The 20,657-nt window shown below is 35.1% G+C and overlaps 1 protein-coding gene across 5 annotated transcripts in view; it reads right to left on the reverse strand.

Annotated features, from left to right (window-relative positions):
- Positions 1 to 20,657, reverse strand: part of B3GALT1 (beta-1,3-galactosyltransferase 1) — a 2,392,726-nt gene that overhangs the window by 1,199,606 nt on the left and 1,172,463 nt on the right. For all 5 annotated transcript variants that reach the window (XM_044075600.1, XM_044075599.1, XM_044075596.1 and 2 more), the window contains one exon: positions 14,321 to 14,487. The gene's annotated coding sequence lies outside the window, so the exon portion shown is untranslated. The remainder of the gene's footprint in view (positions 1 to 14,320; positions 14,488 to 20,657) is intronic.

Below are 20,657 nucleotides of genomic sequence, written 5' to 3' on the forward strand. Positions count from 1 at the left end.
TGTGTGTGTGTGTGTGTGTGTGTGTGTGTATGTGTGTGTGTGTGTGTGTATATGTGTGTGTGTGTGTGTGTGTGTGTGTGTGTGTGTGTGTGTGTGTGTGTGTGTGTGTGTAAGAAGTAGGTAGTGTGTGTAAGAAGTAGGTAGGTCTGTGTGTGTGTGTGTGTGTGTGTGTGTGTGTGTGTGTGTGTGTGTGTGTGTGTGTTTCGGGTGTGAGAGCCAGGGAAGACAGATGATTCTCTGTGCAAGAGTCCCAAGACCAGTGCTTGCATGGTGTCTAAAAGAGGCCAGAAATTTATTATGCTACCTTCTTCTGATGTACTATTCATCTAGTCAAAAGTTAAAAGGTATAAAGCTGCTATGTACATAAGCAGACACACAGCAATAACACTTAAGGGTTCTTTTCTCCATACTCATTAAGTTTCTGTAACCCTCACTCTGGACAGACACCACCAAAGCTAACTCCTCCATTTCATGCAGGAATCCAATTTACTGTTGGTCTTTTCTTCATCTAAGGTATATAAAAATAAATATCAGGCAAAAATTATTTTGAGATTCGGGAAACTGTCAGAAGATTTAAACAAATAAATTTCTTGGTAGTATTTGATATAAGTGTTTTATGTAACTGATGTGTTTGCGTGCGGATCTCTTTATTGTAATTCAGCTCTGTCATGGATTGATGCTTTAATTGTTAATGATTAATTGGTATATGTTTTGTGAATTAAAGTGCGTGTGTAAGAGGTAGGTGAGGTATTCATACTTCTCAACTGCCCAGGTTTCTTTCTCATACATTTTTTTCTGGCAAATCATTGAGGACTGAATACAGAAAATAATGGCATATATTTGAGATTTAGAATTCATATCCTTCAGAAAATGCATACTAATGCAAAACTTGTTGTTCTATCACCTTTCTAAGGAGGAAGGGGGTGTATGTATGTCATACCTCTCAACTGTACAGATTTTCAGAGAATGTCCAGACATTTGCCTTATATTTTTAGTCTGTTCCTCAAAAAAAAAAGAATTTTTTTTGACAAATCACTAGGGTGAGCTAAGGATTAAAGTTACTAAATAATGACAAGCATTTTAGTTTCAGACTTCATATCCTTCAGAAAATGCATTCTAACACACATTTTATTATTCTAGCAACTTTCTAAATTTAAAACAGCAATATTTAAAATATGCCCCTAGTTTTGTCCCCCCCCCCCCCCAGTTATGATGGGCTTTGTCCAGATTTCTTGTGCTAAGAGATTGGGAGGTAGCACAACCCTCAGCTGCCAGGTTTTTGTAGAATATGCAAATTTTTGAACCATATTCCTTCTAAAAAGAATTTAACTTAATAATTAATGACAGATATTTGAGTTTTAGACTTCATATTCTTTAGAAAAATGCATACCATCTCAAATCCTGTTATTCAAGCAATTTTCTAAGTTCATGAGAGCAATATTTATAATCTGTCCCTGATTTTAGGCTATGGCTAGACTTCTTGCACTAAGAGGTTGAGGTGTGTGTGTGTGAGAAAATGAAATGCCCTAGTTAAAGTTAGCAGGTGGAATTTATATTCAAGTGCATTTTCAAGAAATTGTGAGCTTCGAGGGAAGAGACGTTTACTGCTGCTCATGCCAAGCCTGCTTAAAATGTGCAATTGTTTTGTTTACCAAATGGGATCACCATTGTGGTATAGAATTTTAAAGCAGTGTTAATAGCACAGCAGGTAGCATACTTGTGTCATGATGCAGAAGACTGTAGGTTCTACTCCCACAGCATGTAGATGTATATTTTAAGGTGGTGGGGTGCTGCAGTTCTGAGTATGTACTCTCTTGGATGAGATGCCTAGTAATTATGAACCTGTTTTTCAATTTGCCATCCATTCTCTATTGCAACATACCAGCTTACATTTTTTTAATGTAACATATGCAATTTATTCTTCAAGGGAAGCAGGCACTGAATTTGTAGAAAACAATGAAATTTAAAGTTGTTTTCTAGCATCAACCTCTTCATTAGATTCAGATCTCTTTAATGTGAAATTATTCAGAAAACTTTTACTTCTGCAGAGATTCTGCATATTGACTGATGCTGGTGGACTGTAACGACAGAAATTTAAGTGGCCCTTTATGGTTGAAATGTTCTGAATTGGGCAGCTTTGTCATTAGTGGCTCATATGTTTTGTTGCATTGCTTACTGGAAAGTTTTTCAAAACTATAAATTTAAAACACACACTAACAAGTGGTGCTGTATTATACAAGGGATCTAATTTAATTATTATATATATTATAATTTAATACAATCAGGAAGGTGAATCAAAGAACTTTTGCATGGTCCTAAAATGTGTACAGAGCTCCAATTATTTGAAAACAGCCCAAAGGTAAACTTAACCCATCATTGGCCAGATGCATTTTCTTTGAATGTGGGTTTCAATGCTGTTTCAGTGAATGTGAGTTTCAAAGGCAGAGATGTTTTAAAGCTAAGTCTGTTTTCACTGTAAGACTGTATTGCTTTATTTAGCCAATGTTTATCAGTGTTTGTGCTTCAAAATGTGAAATAAAAGTTGTAAATTAAATCCAAATATCTGTAATCATTGTAGAAGTAAAGCATAAAACCATATGCAAACTGAGAGTTTTGAACAGTGTTTATGGCAACTGGGGAGAAATAGCCAGTAATGGGAAACTGGAATGGCTGTGTGCGTGTGGGGGGGCTGAGTTGGGGGCTCTGGGTTTGCACCCCTGCAAAAAATCCTGCAGGCTCCTCTGCTGGTAATGTACTGTCAGCATTCATTCGATAACATAATTCAGAAATTCATTAATTTAAACAGTTACGGCTGTGTGTCTGTTTAAATGAATGAATGAGTTTTCATTTCCATATTATGGTATAGAGGAATTAAGGAGAGAGTTAATCTATCAGTCTCAGAAGAATTCTATTTTTCTGCTCCTCCACTTTTGTTTGAGGACATGCCAAACTAAGGGACTACCCAAGGCACTAATTTACTTAGCTACTGCTCTGAATGATAGCACTAACTTTGCGGTATACAGTACTGCATTATATAATTGATTAGATAATTAGGTAAGACAAAGGTAACCATCTTTTGCTGTATAGTATAATATACAAGTTGCAGCTTGCGTGAGGACAAGATGATACTAGTAGCACAACAAAGAATACTTGTGACAATTAATGCAGCTCTAGTTAATACTATTACTGCTACATCTGCAAAATATATCATACAATATGGTTAAGCTGGACGGAATAATGGAGTCAATTAAAACTGTCTTTACTACAATGAATAACATACAAAGTTTGAGTGAAACCAAACTAAAGTAACTCTGCAAGCAGTTCTTCTTTTACTTCACATAATTCTGATACAGTTGTGTTTCTCATTAAATTCACGGTATAAAACAGCTACAAACATAGGGTAAAACAAAGGTCATTGTCTATTCTACACTGAAGGTACAAAGGATCTATGTAAAATCAATGTAAAGTTTATTTAACATTTGTTTCCGGGAAAGTCTGATTTGGGACTAGCCAATTTTCAGCAGAGGCTCAGAGAGAAATGCTCTTTGTAATGTGAGAGGAAACCCACATGAACACAGAGAGTACATGCGGACTCCGCACAAAAGGCATCCCATCTGAGAATTGAACTGAAGAACCTCTTGTTGTGAGGCAACACAGCAAACCACTGCACCACTGTGTTGTTCTTTAAGATATTACTGCCACTTTGGGACTAAAAGTAAAGGCTATTCCAAACATGTGGTTTATGCACAGCCAAGTGGCCAACCTGCAATGACTATTATTACCTCACAGTGTTTTACATTCAACAGTGGTATTACCAGGAGCTTGCAAACACTTCTACACCACTTCCAAAACATAACATCCACAGAATTAAAACTCTCCACCTGTTCTAACAGGACTTGTACTACCCAGCCCCAGAAGACAGGAACACAGTGCAGCACTCCAGAACAATGAGAAAGAAAAACGTACAAGGGTTTGAGAATATCAGAAAGGGTAATCCCAAATAAGAGGTTTATATGCAACCAGGCAGTCAGGCTCCGACAACCACAACTTCACAGCAGGATTTTGTATCGCACAATGCTACCACCAGGAGACTGCCAATACTTCTGTACCATATCCTAAACACAACTTCCAACAAAATAAAAGTTTCCACTTGCTGCATCAAGTGTCATGTGGTTCAGCCCCAATGGGAAAAGAGAGAGAATTTGGGCATAAAAAGAGCAATTTCAAATGCAATGTTTATAAGGAACCATGTGGCACTAATATGTCACAATAGTTTGTATTAAATATTGCTGCTACCAGGAGCATGCCAAAACTACTTTGGAGAAAAAAAAAAATATATATATATATATATACATATATATATATATATATATATATATATATATATATATATATATATTTACAGCTATCCATAATTATATTTCCCTCACCCTTTCTCCCTGTCTATCTATATATAAATATCTATATATGGCACACATTGCAAACAAAAAACAATGCAAACCTTATCACAAAAGTAAGGTTACAGTTAAAGCATATTAACAGTTTATGGATAGATGCAGAGGGCCATAAGAATAGGAATAAATGACGGAAATGACAGCGATTAACAAATATAAAAGGTCTTTTCCTACTGCTTTAAGAAAATGAGTTTGTCTCTCTTTTGCAGACCACTCTATCACTGTAGGCAGGGAACAAGCAAGCAAATAAGCCTACAGATATGTCTTTACCTAGCCCACAAAAAAGTGTAGTGACAGCAACCAGCAAGTACATTCATTAGAGTCTATAAATCCAATAAGCATCAAGCCATAGTGTTGACCCCAAAGGTACAAATATTTGGTTAGGAATTCAAAGACAAAAGAAGAAGCTACCAGAATACATCCCAAACAGAACCAGTAAGTCACCTACTCACTAAAATATTACAGTTTTAAACAGGTGAAAAGCAGGGCATAGAAATATCTATGTAGCCTGAAATATGTTGCAAAGCAGGAAATGGGAATGACTAGCAGAAGTGATCAGTAGGCAACATTTATTTTATTTATTTATTTACATTTGTTTACCGGGAAATTCCAACTGGACACATGTCCTCTTTTCAGTCAAAGCCCAGGGAGAAAAGCTCCACAAAACAATAAATGAGCAGCAGAGTACATGAAAAACAACTGAATATACATACAAAGCAAATAATGCATACTCCAGCAAACATTAGCTATACATACAATATGAAACACAGTAATGAACAGATATACCAATATCTAGCTAAAGGCTGGGAATAAAGGTAGGATGTATATACAGATAGCACTAAGCTCAAACAGATACTGTTCTAAACTCATATATCTAAATCTTATATACAAATATTGCACTAAACTCAAGTAGATATAAAGCAGAAACTCCACACAAAGGTGGAACAAGCTAGAAGGGCTAATGGGATGGAAGGGGAAGATAGAGAAGTAAGAGAGGAGGTTGAGTGAGTAGTATATGTGGTAGTGAGAGGAAGCTGCATGTAAGTCAGTTGGATATGTATTTGGAGTTGAGATGAAGAGAGGTAGTTAAGCATGTTATAACAGATCTGAGAGATTGAGTGAGGAGGGAAGGCGAGGGTAAAGGGGTGAGCCAGAGCCTGCAGTGGAAGGAATGCAATGATCAGACATGGTGTGTTCTCAAGAAGTAAATTGGGAAGGATGGAACATTTATCACATCTAAACTTTCTAGCAAGCCAAACCAAAAAGCCCCAGAAATTTGGAATTCTTAGTTACAGGTTGGTGTCGAGAGGAACAAATGTAACAGTGAGACAGACTTCATCAAGGCATCTTAGTTAAAGAAGGAGCATGAGAAACTATTCAGAATTATACAACTATCTATATAGATATAGCGAGAGATAAATATAGATAAAGATACATAAAGACAGATGTATATATCAAATGCTGAAAATATGTTATGGTTACCCTACATGAGGGATGGCATTTAATAGTTATCCCCCTAATCATGTTTCCCCAGTGTTATTGTTCTATGACTCTGTTTCCTATGTCTGGCTAAGACTGACATCACAGTTCATGTAAACTGTGTTCACCACTGTGTTTTTCTTTTACTCATGTCCATTTGATGATGGAATTATGATATATATATATATATATATATATATATATATATATATATATACATATATATAAACAAGGAAGGTGTAAATGGTCAAGTTCCCTGTGTTGCTGGGTGCAAAGCCCAGCACTAAGAAAAGATGCTTGGTTTGCAAATGATGTTGAGTCATGGATGTGGTTCTTGATTCTTTAGGATTAACACATTTATGTTGGAACGTTGTAAGTGTATTTCATCTGATCTATAAGGTAAATAACATGAATTTGGATTGTGACAAAAAATACATGGTACAGCAGCATAAAGGAATAAGCCATAAAACTGCATTCCCCTGGGATACACAAAACATCTGATAGTATGCAATTAATGAATGAGTCACAAAAGAAAGTTTCCTAATCTTATAGTACACAATACGTCAGGTATCTACTCACAAACTTCTAGTGAAGTAATGCATTTACAACAGAAATAAAGTCCATGAATTTCCTTTAATGCAACAGAACACTTACTCTGAAATAGTCAGTTTCAGTTCATCTAAATTGCCATTATGTTTTTCCCACATATGTTTAGCTATGGGGATTTCAAACCTTCTATTGTTCATTTCGCCTACATGTTCTTGCATTGTAATTTTAAATTTTCTTTTATTCTTCCCTTTATAAGCTAAAAATAGCAAGTGCATTTTACGGCATAAATAACCATCTCAGAATTACAATTATATTTATAAGAAACATCTAATATTTAACTATTAATATAATCAAGTGTTCTAACAACAAAGGGACATACAGAACAATTCTCACATCTATAAGTCCCTGTTACATTATTAACACTAATCATCATTTTCTACTACTGCCTTCTATATTTATTTCTTCCCAGTAATCTTTTCCCTTCTATAAGAGAAACCAATGTGTTCAGGAAGAATTTTCAGCAACTCTGGATTATTATCCAAAAATTGTCACCCATCTTTCATGCATTCTATCAGAAAATAGCAAGCATCAAATTTATGGCTTTTGTTTTTCCTTAATTCAATCAATGTATTTCATAAAATTATAATGTTCACGTAAAGCAAAACTATGAATCTTCATATTAACTTTTTTTCCAAAAGCATTCTTCACTACTTTAATATCATAGCCTGCACTTACAAATTTCTGAATAATAGTCCCAGTTGCTTGTCCACCCTCTCACTATATATTCTCCTGTCAAATTGTTGTATATAATGGCAATGCACCTATGGACTGAATTTCTGTGCAACACATTAATAATTTAAGAATGTATTTCCCTTTCAACTGTGGCATCCAGGTTAACTAAACCTCTTATTCTGGACCATAAAGTCAAATTTCAGACAAAATAATTTCTTATGTATAAGTGATAATTCGACAAAGGTGTTATAAATAAATACATAAATAAAATCTGCTCTTACATCTATAACAAATTTACTAGCTTCTATTTTAATCTTCCCTATACAAAACAACAAATCAATATCACTAAAATACAGCACAGTCTGCCTTTTAAAAGAAATCATGAGGGCATATCTATTCTTCCTCAAACATACCAATTAATAAATGAGGATACAGGGTACAAAATACATCCCCATTGCAGTTCAAGATCTTTGTCTATATATTTAAAAATATGAATCAAACAAAGTTCAATTATATACTGTGCAGAAGTATTAGCTCAATTAAGACACAACATGCTTTGCTCTCACTCAGTAGCAACCTTATTTAAAAATGAACAGAATTCTTAACAAAAGAAGGTAGTTTTAATGCATGAGGTGACAGAAAAGTATTAATCATTATACACTTTGTGAATAAATCCTACAAGCTGCTACAACTGGTCTACCTAGAGTTTTATCCTTATTTTTCTGAATTTTAAGGGTTACAATAAAAATAGGGAAGGTTTCTGTTTTTCTTATCACATAAATATTGTCATAAGTCAAACAATCCATTTCAATTCCATGACATATTATCTTAAGTCAAATACTTGCAAACATTGTCTCTTTTTTACCTTTCATATGTAACATGATTATGTAAGTGGGCGTAACACATATCATCATTGGCATAAACCCCCATTTTACCACTGTCTATATGGAGACAGTGTCAAATTAACAGTAACCATCACATAAAGCCAATGTTCACACCTAGCCCTGCCATTGTATATTATTTAAAACTACCACATTTTGACCATAATTACATGGTCCAATAATAATAAAAATAAAGTAGTTATTTTGCTTATTTTTAATGCTACTCACTGTTCTTAAGTTAAATTACAATCTTTTATAAACCCTTTCCCACTCTAAAATTAATTTATAAATTGCATGATTCATTAACTCTCAGAAACCATTAATTCTTACATTAGAAAATGGAGGAATTAAACAACTGTCTTTGTTATGTTTTGAGAAAGGAACATAAATCTTCAACAAGTTCATTTTCATCTACATTAGAAATACACAAATAAAAACTGTTATCATAATTACTAAACTCCATACTTTATCTTTAAAAAACACAGATGTAACTTAAATGCAAATTTAAGTATTTCCAATTTCATATAATGTTGCCTAGGGTGATTTATATGAATGAATTTCAAACCATATTCTAAATTAGACAATTCTGCTTTAGAAAAATTAAGTCCTGAAGTTTCCACCACCGTAAAAACAGAATAAATGGTACTAAAATTAACAGAGTTATCAAAAACATATTTTAGTAGTATGTAATATTATTTATATCAGAAAGTGGTACCTTATCTTCTGTTTCATTCATAGTGCTGGTGGTAAATGCCTTCCTGTTAAAACACCCCTCTGTAGCTTCTCTTATGGTTGCAAAATGGGCATATCATTTGTTGCTGCTGTCTAGGATAAAATTCTGTTGTTACATGGTTTCTTACCACCATGTTCCCTGTTATGGTATCATCTTTCAATACCCCTGATGTGGCATTATCAAAACAACTTATACTAGCCAATCATAGCAGCAGAGGAAAATAATTAGTCCTACTTTTTTCATTGCCTTTATCTTTCTTTCTATTCACCTTCTTCTTGTTAGACTTTGTAGACCACAAAAAAGCATTTTCATATTTATAATTCTTCAAATGCATTATAATTTATTACATTTTGGGTCTGCAGGTGTTTTTCTATTTTTTTTTTATTTCAAAGTAATATCAAATACAATTTAATTTACCTCTGCAAGTTCTAATATCTCTTTCAACTGGCCATAAACCTATTTCACTTCATCTGTAGTTTTCTTTTGTTTAATAATATCATACTCTATCAGTATACTTATTTATTTAGCTTTGTTTCATAATCAACTGGCACAGTGGGACTTATAAATGCTCTCATGCCCTCTGCATGATAGTTTTCTTTGATTTATTCTTCTGTTTCATTTTAATGGGGTATGATATTTACATAATTTGTATAAGTTGTGCAATGAATACACCTTTTTATATTTTCAGTAGGTTACTACAAAAGAGCTGGCATATGGACTTTTTTCTACACTAGTTCTAAGGAAATTTTATACACTTTCTTTAATGGTGCCATGCAGGCTTTTGCTGTTATTTTTGTATTCTACTAATGGATACATTACATGTGTTAGTGGAATCATTTATTTATATTTTCTGTTAGTTCAGTCTTATTTATATTGTTTTTGTATTTTTTCTAATTGGGTTTATTTGTTGGCAATTCTGTTTTACAACTGGCTGGCGGTGGTCTTTTTTTTATTTTATTTTTTGACACATTAACTGCTTTTTTAAAACTAAGTCCATAAAAAACTTGGAACCTTATACCACTGCAAAAACTATCTAATAAAAACCACCAAAATTACTACATCCAGACTTCACCTTATCTTTACATTGCTTTATGCATCCCCTGTATTAACAAACCTTAACAAGACAGACCTATACAAATTGTCCATGTGCTATAATAAAACAGCTAGATTTGCAACCAACTCTCATTTCCGCTCCCACCACTGTCACTCACTAAAAGAATTAGGTTGGCTAGAGCTCCCCAACTTACTAAACTCTGACTAACTCACCATGGGTCATTATTTGCTGTACCACCCAAACAAGATTCCTGATTTCTCAGGCTTACTCAACTTTCACAAGTCTGGTCGCCAACTAAGATCCAAAAACAAAGCCTTTCTTGAAGTAAATAACTGTAGATACAGTACTGGTGAATCCCTCTGCTCCTACACAGTTGCTAAAATCTGGAATTCTCTTCCACCAGATATCAGATTGATAAACAGCAGTCTCATCTTTAAAACCAATTAAAAGCCCACCTCAATCTCATCTGGCAATGTACCTGTACCGACCATAGCTAGCCCTACTACCACTAGTCAGATAAATCTTCCTCTGGTACTACTCAAAGGTCAAACACATAGAAAAAAACCTAGCATAACAAATTGTATTTTTAAATGTATGTAGATAACTGTACATATTACTACTGCACTTTCTTAATCAAATACATTATATTTTCTGTTTTACACTTTACATATTATACACTTCAGTAACTTCTCATCATACTATGCTATGACATACTGCTGTTTGCTCTATTAATTTGTACTCATCTCTGACTTTTGTATTTTTATCATATATGTTGAGCTTTTGTATTTTTTATGATTGTCATGTATGTGGAGCTTTTCTCCCTGGGTCTCTGCTGATAATGGGCAACTGATTGCCCAGTAAGACCAACCCAATAATCAAATATAAAATAAAATAAAAAATAATTACTTTTTTTGTAAGGAATGTGATACAGGTAAGAAAAGTTTTGTGATGGCTAAACTTTACTTTTAGTGCATGAAGTATGTGCGTTTTTTATTACCTTAACTGGAGCTTAGATGGAGTTTTGTAATATCATTTTGTTAGTGAGTTGATGATGTGAATATTTTCATAGAAAATGTTCTATTAATGCAACTAGAAATAATATATATTCATAGGTTCAAAGATATTCCAAGCCAACTGAGTCATGATCATTTACACCTTGCCTGCAACCTTCCTCATGCTGCAACTCCTTTCTCCTAAAGGGTCACACTGGTGAATCCTGGAGTAAATTTGTGGGTATCCATCTAAGAAACCCAGGCTATGTTTAAATGAAGGTAGTAAGTCAGACCGCTTAGCATGCAGTCCAAATGTCTGGGAAGCACCAGGTTATAATTCTGTCCCTCCACCATGTTTTATTTTTCTGTCTGTAAAGATTTAGGTCACTTTGCTAGTATTGGTGAAAACTTTGGACTTATAGACATACAGGAGGTCCAGGGCAATCAGGTCTCCCCTATAAAGTCTATTAAAGATGTGATGATATAGTGCCATATGTGCCAGGGAGAGTAGGGCAGTGCATGTGTAACATATGCCAACATAGCTACCAAGTGTTTTGTAAAGAATTTTATGTCATTTGACTATCACACTGATTTCTACGGATGCTTCTGTTAAAAATGTATTTGTAAAGTTGCCTGTGTTAAAAATGCTTCAACAGTGGGTCCTTCTGGACAAAAAGAGATATACATGTATGTCAGACTGCATTATTATAACTGATTGTATATGTTTTAACAGAGAATTCTGGAAGGAAAGAGGTTAATCTCAGTCAAGCTAATTTTGAAAAATAGGTTGAAAAATGAAATGGTTTAGTTTATGCCATAAAGATTTTATCTTACAGGTCTGGTTGCAGCCAGAGACAAACATTTTTGGGAAAACCAGGTCTAGGAATCTTGCTGTACTGTCCTTAGGGGTGAACTAATTACTACCCTAGAAGGGTGGAAGTTTTTGAAATAGTTTTATAAGATGCTGCAACACATCTTAGTGAAGCTCTGGGTGCATATTGTAGCAGTGTCAGGTGACCAGATGTGACGTCATTTTATAACCAGCACTGAAATTATTTTTTAGATATTAGTGAGAAGGTTGGGCACTGGGCTGGCAACTCGACACCATAAAACTCCACTGTCAATCATGAGTGGACAGGTGATCCAATGTGGCAACCCCTAGCCAGGGAAAAGCAGAAAGCAGAAGAAGTGAGAGATATGATGGAACTCTCACAACAACACTTTCTCAGAATTTAACAGGAAAGATCTCTCACAGATACCTCACACAACCACACACCTCATCCTGCCTTGCTGTACTAAGCAACTCAACACTTATCATCTTGCCTTTTGTAGTAAGTAGCTTAACTAGGGAACAGTAATTCTTTAGTCAGTCAGGAAAACATAGTGAGATTAGTTACATATTTTTTCTATATCTGTGTGAATCTATCCAACTCTGTTATTTTACATATCTCCTGTGATTGAAACTCTGGTGTTTATTGTAACTAGATATTCACTATTCTCATGTTTTCTAATTTATCTGTTATTAAATATTTCTATACATTTAATTGTGGATTGTCTTTTAGAGAATATTTTTAACATCTTAAGAGTCTTCTTCTTCTTTTTCTTTTTTTTTTTTCGGTTAGTCGCATACAACAGATCACCTTGTCCGCACATTGAATGAACATCTTAAGAGTACTTATGCTTATTTTAGTGATACTGTGGTGCTCCAAAAAGCCTTATTGCATTGGTCAAACTCTACCATTTGTATTAGTATTAGTTTTATTCAGCATAATTGGGTACCCTTGCAAGAACATTAGAGTAGCTGACTGGTGGCAGCATAATTACCTTATAATCTGGGCAGAAGGGGCACAGCAGGTAAATCTATGCCAGCCTTTCCCAGGTGTGTGTGTGTGTGTGTGTGTGTGTGTGTGTGTGTGTGTTTATGTAAATCAAATAACCAAGTGTGTGTGTCAGCTACTTGGAACAGGGACATAGAGCTCCAAAGTGGCCAGTGTGGAGTCTTGTTTGGGGCCTGGAGAGAAAGAGAGAGAGTCCAGCCGCAGGTCAGGCATGTGCTCCCTGTATTCTCTTAAGGGAAACTGAGCTTGGTGTAGAGAGCTGCATCTGAAAATAATGTGTGCATCCATTTCTGTTCCTTTGGCCATCCCTCACCAATAAACCAAATAAAAAAGCCAGTAGTCAAAGGCAAATAAATATTTTATTCCTTCCCTTCCTTCAAACCGGTTTTGGCATCAAACCTTCTTCAGTGAAGAAGGTTTGATGCCGAAACTGGTCTGAAGGAAGGGAAGGAATAAAATATTTATTTGCCTCTGAGTGCTGGCTTTTTTATTTGGTTTATCAGTTTGGGCATGCCGTGCACCAGTCATACTTGCTAGCTCTTTTAGAGGGGCATCCCTCACCAATGTCAGAGGCTCCTTGATTACTGGCTCAGAGTAGGGACCATCTCAAAGACACTGAATAAAGAAATCTAACCTCTTTTGGCAACTCAGGGACATTAGGCATGTGATCTGTTTGGTTAGAAACCTCTAGGTTCTTTCCAATTGTTTAATTTGTTTACTGAGATTCATCTCAAAGGGAACATCATATTCAATAACTGGTCTGATCAGTGCTGAGTAAAAGGGAGTGATTAAATGTTAGGCCTTGATGATATTACTTTGGAAATTACCTATTTTAGATAAAAGGGTTTCCTGCAAAACACTGTCATATGATGGTCAAAACAGAAGGAGTTATTAACCCAAGTTCCTAAGTCCCAGACTACATTTTCATTTTCATCATGTAAATGGACTTAATACACCCTAATACATATGTACTACACATATATATTACACCCTAATACACACACATATATATATATATATATATATATATATATATATATATATATATATACACACACACACACACACACACACACACACACACACACACACACACACACACACACACACATATACATATATACGGCACTTAGGGTGTACCCTTGCATACAAAGCATCAGTTTATACTGCTGCATCTAAAGTGTCCCCTCTCTTCTTGTATCTATATCTGTTTATCTGTAATGTAACACAGGGGACAGCAAGGTTATCATGAGGCATTTCTAACATGCTAAATACTGAAGCTGCAGCACCAAGTAGAAATTTGAGCACAACGAGCTGTGTATCACTTTAGTAGTCTTTTACACTTATATTCAGATACTACTACTGTAAACATCAGTTCTTTATACATTACTATCCAGCATGTTTTGTATTTAACTGCAGAATTAGTCAAACATTTACATAAAGCAAAACCAAGGTGTATGATTCAGCAGAAAAAATGTATTTCAGATAAACTCTAAGATCTGCTTTTCTGCATTTTAATAAACAGTATCACAGCAATGCTCAGCATTGTATTTGGGACTGTTTTATGAAGTAACATCTAGTTTAGCTATCAAAGATAATACTGCTTACCAAATCACAGTTTCTTTTGCTTCTCATCTGGGAAAGAGCTCTGGCAAAACTATTCCTTTTCTCTGAAAGTTTCCAAACCTGCAGTCAGATGCCTCTAATGCAGAACCATGCCTGTCTTGAGCACTTAATGTGTGTTAATACATATTAGACAAATCGAAAAAAGCCACCTGAAACAAATATAACCATATGGTTAGCAAACATCAAATAAACATGTCAGAGAGAAATATGTCTATGATATTTTATCACAGTTTGCATTTGGTTAATGAACTTACAAGAATCTATTAACCTATGCCTTACTTTTAACTGTTACTCAAATGTGACATTTATAAGTCAATGTACTATTTTGCAAAAGTGATTCTGTTACCCTGTTTTAACTCATGAAAGATCTGGAAGTCACCAATACTCCCTGCAAAATGTTTATACAATCTGGTTTGGCAATGGTCTCTAAAATGATTAAACACTTGTTTGTGTCTTTCGGCTTTTCCCAGTTAGGGTCGCCACAGCAGAACTCCAGTCCGCTAATGATTAGCAGTAGATTTTTACGTGCTGGCTCTCCGGGCCTAACGCACAACCTTCCACGAAGGAATGCCCATTCAAGCATGTTGCCACATAGAAGACACTCTAACTGAGAATCAAACGGGCAACGTAAAATGATTAAACACTAGTCCCCATATTTACTTAAATACAGAGGTATTATAATTATGATCATAGGCTAGCAGAAACTGGCATACTTGAAAGATGTGTTGAATTTGTCTTGATCACTGCCAGCAGGTAGACATACTATATCTGCATATAAACATTTATTTTCAGTTCCTTCTGCTATGACATTATAAGATTCAGACAATGTCAGAAAGAGGATGATGTGTTAATGATCTGTTCACTGAATGACACTTTGTGTGTGTGTGTGTGTGTGTGTGTGTGTGTGTGTGTGTGTGTGTGTGTGTGTGTGTGTGAATAAGCACACATTCAAATATTCATAACAGTAGCATAATATATATCTCTTCTACAGCATATGTGCATTTGTATTTATCTACATACTATGAGTGTATCTACAAAATCTAGCCACATCATACGTTAATTAACAACTGCCCATAATCAAAATTGCTACTATAAGCCCATATCTTAGTCCTAGTTAAGCTAAGATAAAATTAAAGTATGGAAATGGAATACACTAAAATGTATACTCTCCCAAGAAAACAGTTGCCAACACCTAATTTCTCCACCCATAGGACAAAGACTAAAATATTTTTTTCTCTTATTTTTTTAGTAAAGTACTAAAACAAACAAACTATTCCAAAAACAGAAATAAAACCACATCTACCCAAGAAAAAAATGCATGGCTGATAATAAGGACTCAAAATAAAATTCGTAAAACAAAATGCAACTCTATATTACCAATAAGTCTAACAATAATGTAAATGACACTATTGGAAAATACACCCCCCCCATCCTCACTGAAAAAAAAATCACTGAAATGAATGAGAAACATTACTTTAAATAAAACTTAGGGGAAACAATCGGTTCTTTGAATATTTGAGAGAAGCTCTAAAAAAGATCATTTGTTATATTATTGTGTTTTAAAACATCAAAGAAGTAAGGTCAAAAATGTTTATTTTGTCATTGTTTCTGTGTGTCACATTTTGCTTTACATATGTTTAATATGTCAAAGCCTGCTTTATCGTATCATATACTCCACATTTTCCTTTCAGGTCAGAGGAAAAAAATGAGTTTTATGTTTTTATTTTCATATTACTGTGTTTTTCAAGGCTGTATGGCATCAGAGTTGGTATATACTGGCATTGATGGTGTGATGGTAAAGTTCACACATCAGGGTAGACAGGGGAGCAACCCACTTTCCTAAAATAATTATATCTTTTACACTGTTTTTAATTGTGATGTTTTAGCTTAGTGATTATGTGCATATTAAATGTTTTAGCTGCATTTTGTGTACCAAATAATTTACACTTGATTACTTGTAGAAAATCTACATGAGAGATCTCAGTTATGCTATATGTGAAATACCTTGCACTATTAATGACATCCTAAAGAAAATACGTGCTAACAAAAAACAAGTTATTCTGACAACTTTCTAAGCGTATATGATCAATATTTAAAATCTGTCTCTATTTTTGGACCTTTGTCCCCCCATTATTATAATTTTTTTCCAAATTTCTTGTGCTAAGCGGTAGAAAGGTATACTCAACAGCATGGAATAGTGTTGCTCCCCCCACCCCCAAGTCTCATCCTCACAAAGCTGTCTCCTTCAAAATATAATCAATTCAGAAAACCCAACTAAACCTGTAACAGTTTGCAACTATTCTACGGAAGTGACAGTTTGTAAAAATTCAAGGCTCTCTCTAACCCCAAAATCACTATGCAAAATTATTCAAGGAAATCCTGTACAAACATGTAAATGGCTGCACAGAGGCTGCTGTACCTACCATAAGTACACCCCCCCCCAAAAAAAAAAACAGAAATAAACCCCACTGGTGGAATCCTCAGCTCAACAAGGTATACAAAAAAAAAGTCATGGCCAAAGTCAGAAAGAGAACTCCCATAAAGAAAAGTGCTCTCTGATTCAAGTAAAAAGAAACTAAGAGGTCTAATTAAGTCTAACAAGGTCCTCTATGAGGTCAGGATAGCTTCTCAGAATAAGGACAATCACAAGGCCTTCTTCAGCTATGTTTGGAACCTTAACGACAACACACACCAGTGTGATGAACTGGTGGTTAAAGGCACTACTTTCACTGATCATGGAGAAATAGTGAAGCTACTGGCATTTAATACAATATCCTACTCAGGCACTATTTACAAACTTTCCAAACTGGGCATAAATACCTGCATAACTCAGTGAATTGCAGGCTGGCTCACAGATAGGACTCAAGAAGTCAGGATTGGTGAGACCACTTCCACCAAGAGACCAGCAGAGTACCTCAGGGCTCCATGCTGGGTCTGCTCTTCTTTGGCATCTGCTTCTTGGAAACCAAGGTTAATGTCAAAGGCCTTTCACTCACCAAGTCTGCAGATGACTGCAAATTGGGAGCTTAATCTGGAACCTTAATGACAACACACACCAGTGTGATGAACTGGTGGTTAAAGGCACTACTTTCACTGATCATGGAGAAATAGTGAAGCTACTGGCATTTAATACAATATCCTACTCAGGCACTATTTACAAACTTTCCAAACTGGGCATAAATACCTGCATAACTCAGTGAATTGCAGGCTGGCTCACAGATAGGACTCAAGAAGTCAGGATTGGTGAGACCACTTCCACCAAGAGACCAGCAGAGTACCTCAGGGCTCCATGCTGGGTCTGCTCTTCTTTGGCATCTGCTTCTTGGAAACCAAGGTTAATGTCAAAGGCCTTTCACTCACCAAGTCTGCAGATGACTGTAAATTGGGAGCTATCATAGATTCTCCCCATGACACCAAAATATTGCAAGAGAGACTAACACTGATAAATGACAGGTGCCAAAGCCACAATTTAAAACTTAATACCAAGAAATGCATTATAATTCCTTTTGGGAAACTGTTCATCCAAGTTAATTACTCCATCAATTAAACACCTCAATACTCTACCCAATAGTTAGGGATCTTGTTTCATATGTAGACAGTAATCTGGCCTTTGACCATCATGTTTAAACCACTTTTACAGACCAATCTTAGAAAGTATGTCAACTGTACAAAATGACACAGTTAACATTTTGTCCCAGCCATTGGTCACAACAACCAGAAGCATTGAATGTTACTTTCATAACAACTTACTACTCTAACAGTAAAGAATGCTTTCATGTTTTATGCAAGAACTGGGCAATCTTTAAGAGTGACAACAACGTCTATCAGAAGTTTGATGTCAAAACTATGATAGTATATAGGAGAGCAAAAAACCTTAAAACCTTTTTAGAACAACACCCAACAGGTAAAGTTAAGGCACCTGGCATGTATAAATGCCAAGCTTGTAGTTATTGTCAGTATGTTTTAGAATCTAACAGATTTAAAATACATGACTACCAGTACACTTTGAGAGTCAGAGTGAATTGTAACTCTAGATATGTGATCTACCTAGCTCAGTGCCAAATTTGTCCAGCTTATTACGTTGGCAAAACTGAGAGGCGCCTCCGTGATCGGATTTACGAACATATATATGCAATAAGAAAACAGAAGCTCGAGAACGCACTAGCCAAACATATTTCATTACATTCTGATCATAATTTTAAGTTTATTATTATTGATCAAGTACCGGTAGACCCTAGAGGTGGTCCAACCCCTCTAAAACTTGAAGAAACAGAGTTAAGTTGGCAAGTTAGATTAAACGCATATAACGTACCCTGTTTAAATGAGGGATGTTCAATTAGTAGTGTGCTTAAATTGAAGAGCCTGCATAGATGACACCTGACTGTAACAATTTTGTTCAGAAGGTAATGGGGTTTTTTACCAGGTCAACAGTGTTCATAGAGGACATTTTCTTGTCAATTTACTGTGAATTACTGTTTACACAGGTTACATTACAGTATTGATGTATGCATTTATTTTTTAATTATTTTTTTAATTTTTATTTTCATTATTAGTTGTATTCACACATTTATCAAATGTTTAGCTTTGATCTAGTGACATTGATTTAGTGTAGGCGTGTTCTTACTATATATATATATATATATATATATATATATATATTTTTTTTTTTATTAATAGTTGAATATTTAGACTGTAGACTGTTGTAGATGTACTTAATAGGTACATTGTGCTTTAAGAGTTTAAATGGATTAATTGACAATTATCTTTTGTCTATTTAACCTGCTTGCTTGAAACGTTTGGTATCTGAAGAAGTTTGTATATGACAACAAACGAAAAGCGCTTAATTTGATTAAACAGTTTTACTCGGTTGTGCTGTGTCATGGTTTCTACCTTCTGTTGTTTGGATTACCAGTTTGTCATTGCCTGTTCCGATTTTTAGTACTCAGACAGTTGCCAACTTGATTTCTTTCTGAAGGTGAATAGCCACTAACAGTATTCATGTATTCCACCCATCCCATGCCTACCTGCCCAGTGTATTGCTTGTTCTCTCTCTGCAGTCAGTCCCTTATTTTAACTCACTGCACTATTACAAATGTTAATTCTTAACATATCTTCCATAAAAATATTTAATTTAAAAATAATGTCACATTATTTAAGTCTGCAAATCACTTTCAAAACAAACACAAAAAATACTTTTCAAATTACTTTCAAAATACTTCATTGCTGTTCTCTTCTGCTGCTATCAGAGGTTCTAAGGGCAGAGGAAGTATTAACAAGCTGCTTCCTGTAGTCTTATCAAGCATTCCCCCATTTGCTACTATCAGCTACTATCTCTGAAAGTCTCAAGACTCTCCAAAAAAGGAAAACTCTGCCCTCTCCTACTGCCTAACTCAATCCTTAGGTTCTTTTCTCTTTCTCTAATATGGTTCCAGTATTGTGTAAAGAAACAGAAAGAAACACTTTTTTAAAACGTTTATTTCCTTGTACTGGAATCAAATAAAGGGAAAGCCCACCTACTTTTTTTTAAGCTTAACTTCTCACATATTTTACAGAGGAATTTGTACCACTCTGTGTGACATATCATAGACACAGTTAAATATGTAGTCTACCCTGTTGGGTACTGCTGTCAATTTTAGATAGGCAATTAATTATGTTAATGTCAGGAACACAGAAGCTAATATAAAAAAGACAGAACGCTGTGGAACTGTTTTCTACTGTTTTATTACACAGGGAAGGAGAACTTAACACTCCATTTTCGCAGCAAATCAAAGCAATTAGATCAATCGGGTTTAAAGCCAGATGCCACCTCTTCTGACAAATTTACATAAGCAACAACACAGTACTGAAATACTAATCTTTAAATGTTGGTTATTTATAATAACTGATATGTTAAGATAACTTAAATATAGTATCAAAGATTTCTGTGGCACTTACAAAAAAATCAGAAAAGATTTCTTCATGTAAAGTATCAACACATTTACCATTGTAAGCCCCCACACACACACAAGCACAGTACAGTACTGCAGAAAGAGAGACAAGTGGCAACCCTATCAACTAGGTGCACTTATAATGTTCATAAAAAAGTATTTTATGCTTTTTTGTGACTTTCTCCCAGAAGGAGATGCATATATGGTTCACGCAGATCCACGGCAAGAGAGTTCCACGGACTCTGAGTGAGTCCTGACATTGTTAGAGTGCATGAGTATTTTGTTGTCTACAAACAGTATCACCACCTATCTGTTTTTTTTCCAGACTATCCAGAAATCTAACTGACTGTCCAGTAGTCTGGAAAAAACTGTACAAACTCCAGTATTCTGTT

This window comes from Protopterus annectens, chromosome 6.part1 (assembly GCF_019279795.1).
Source record: "Protopterus annectens isolate FY-2018-M chromosome 6.part1, PAN1.0, whole genome shotgun sequence".
Classification (NCBI taxonomy): domain Eukaryota; kingdom Metazoa; phylum Chordata; order Ceratodontiformes; family Protopteridae; genus Protopterus; species Protopterus annectens.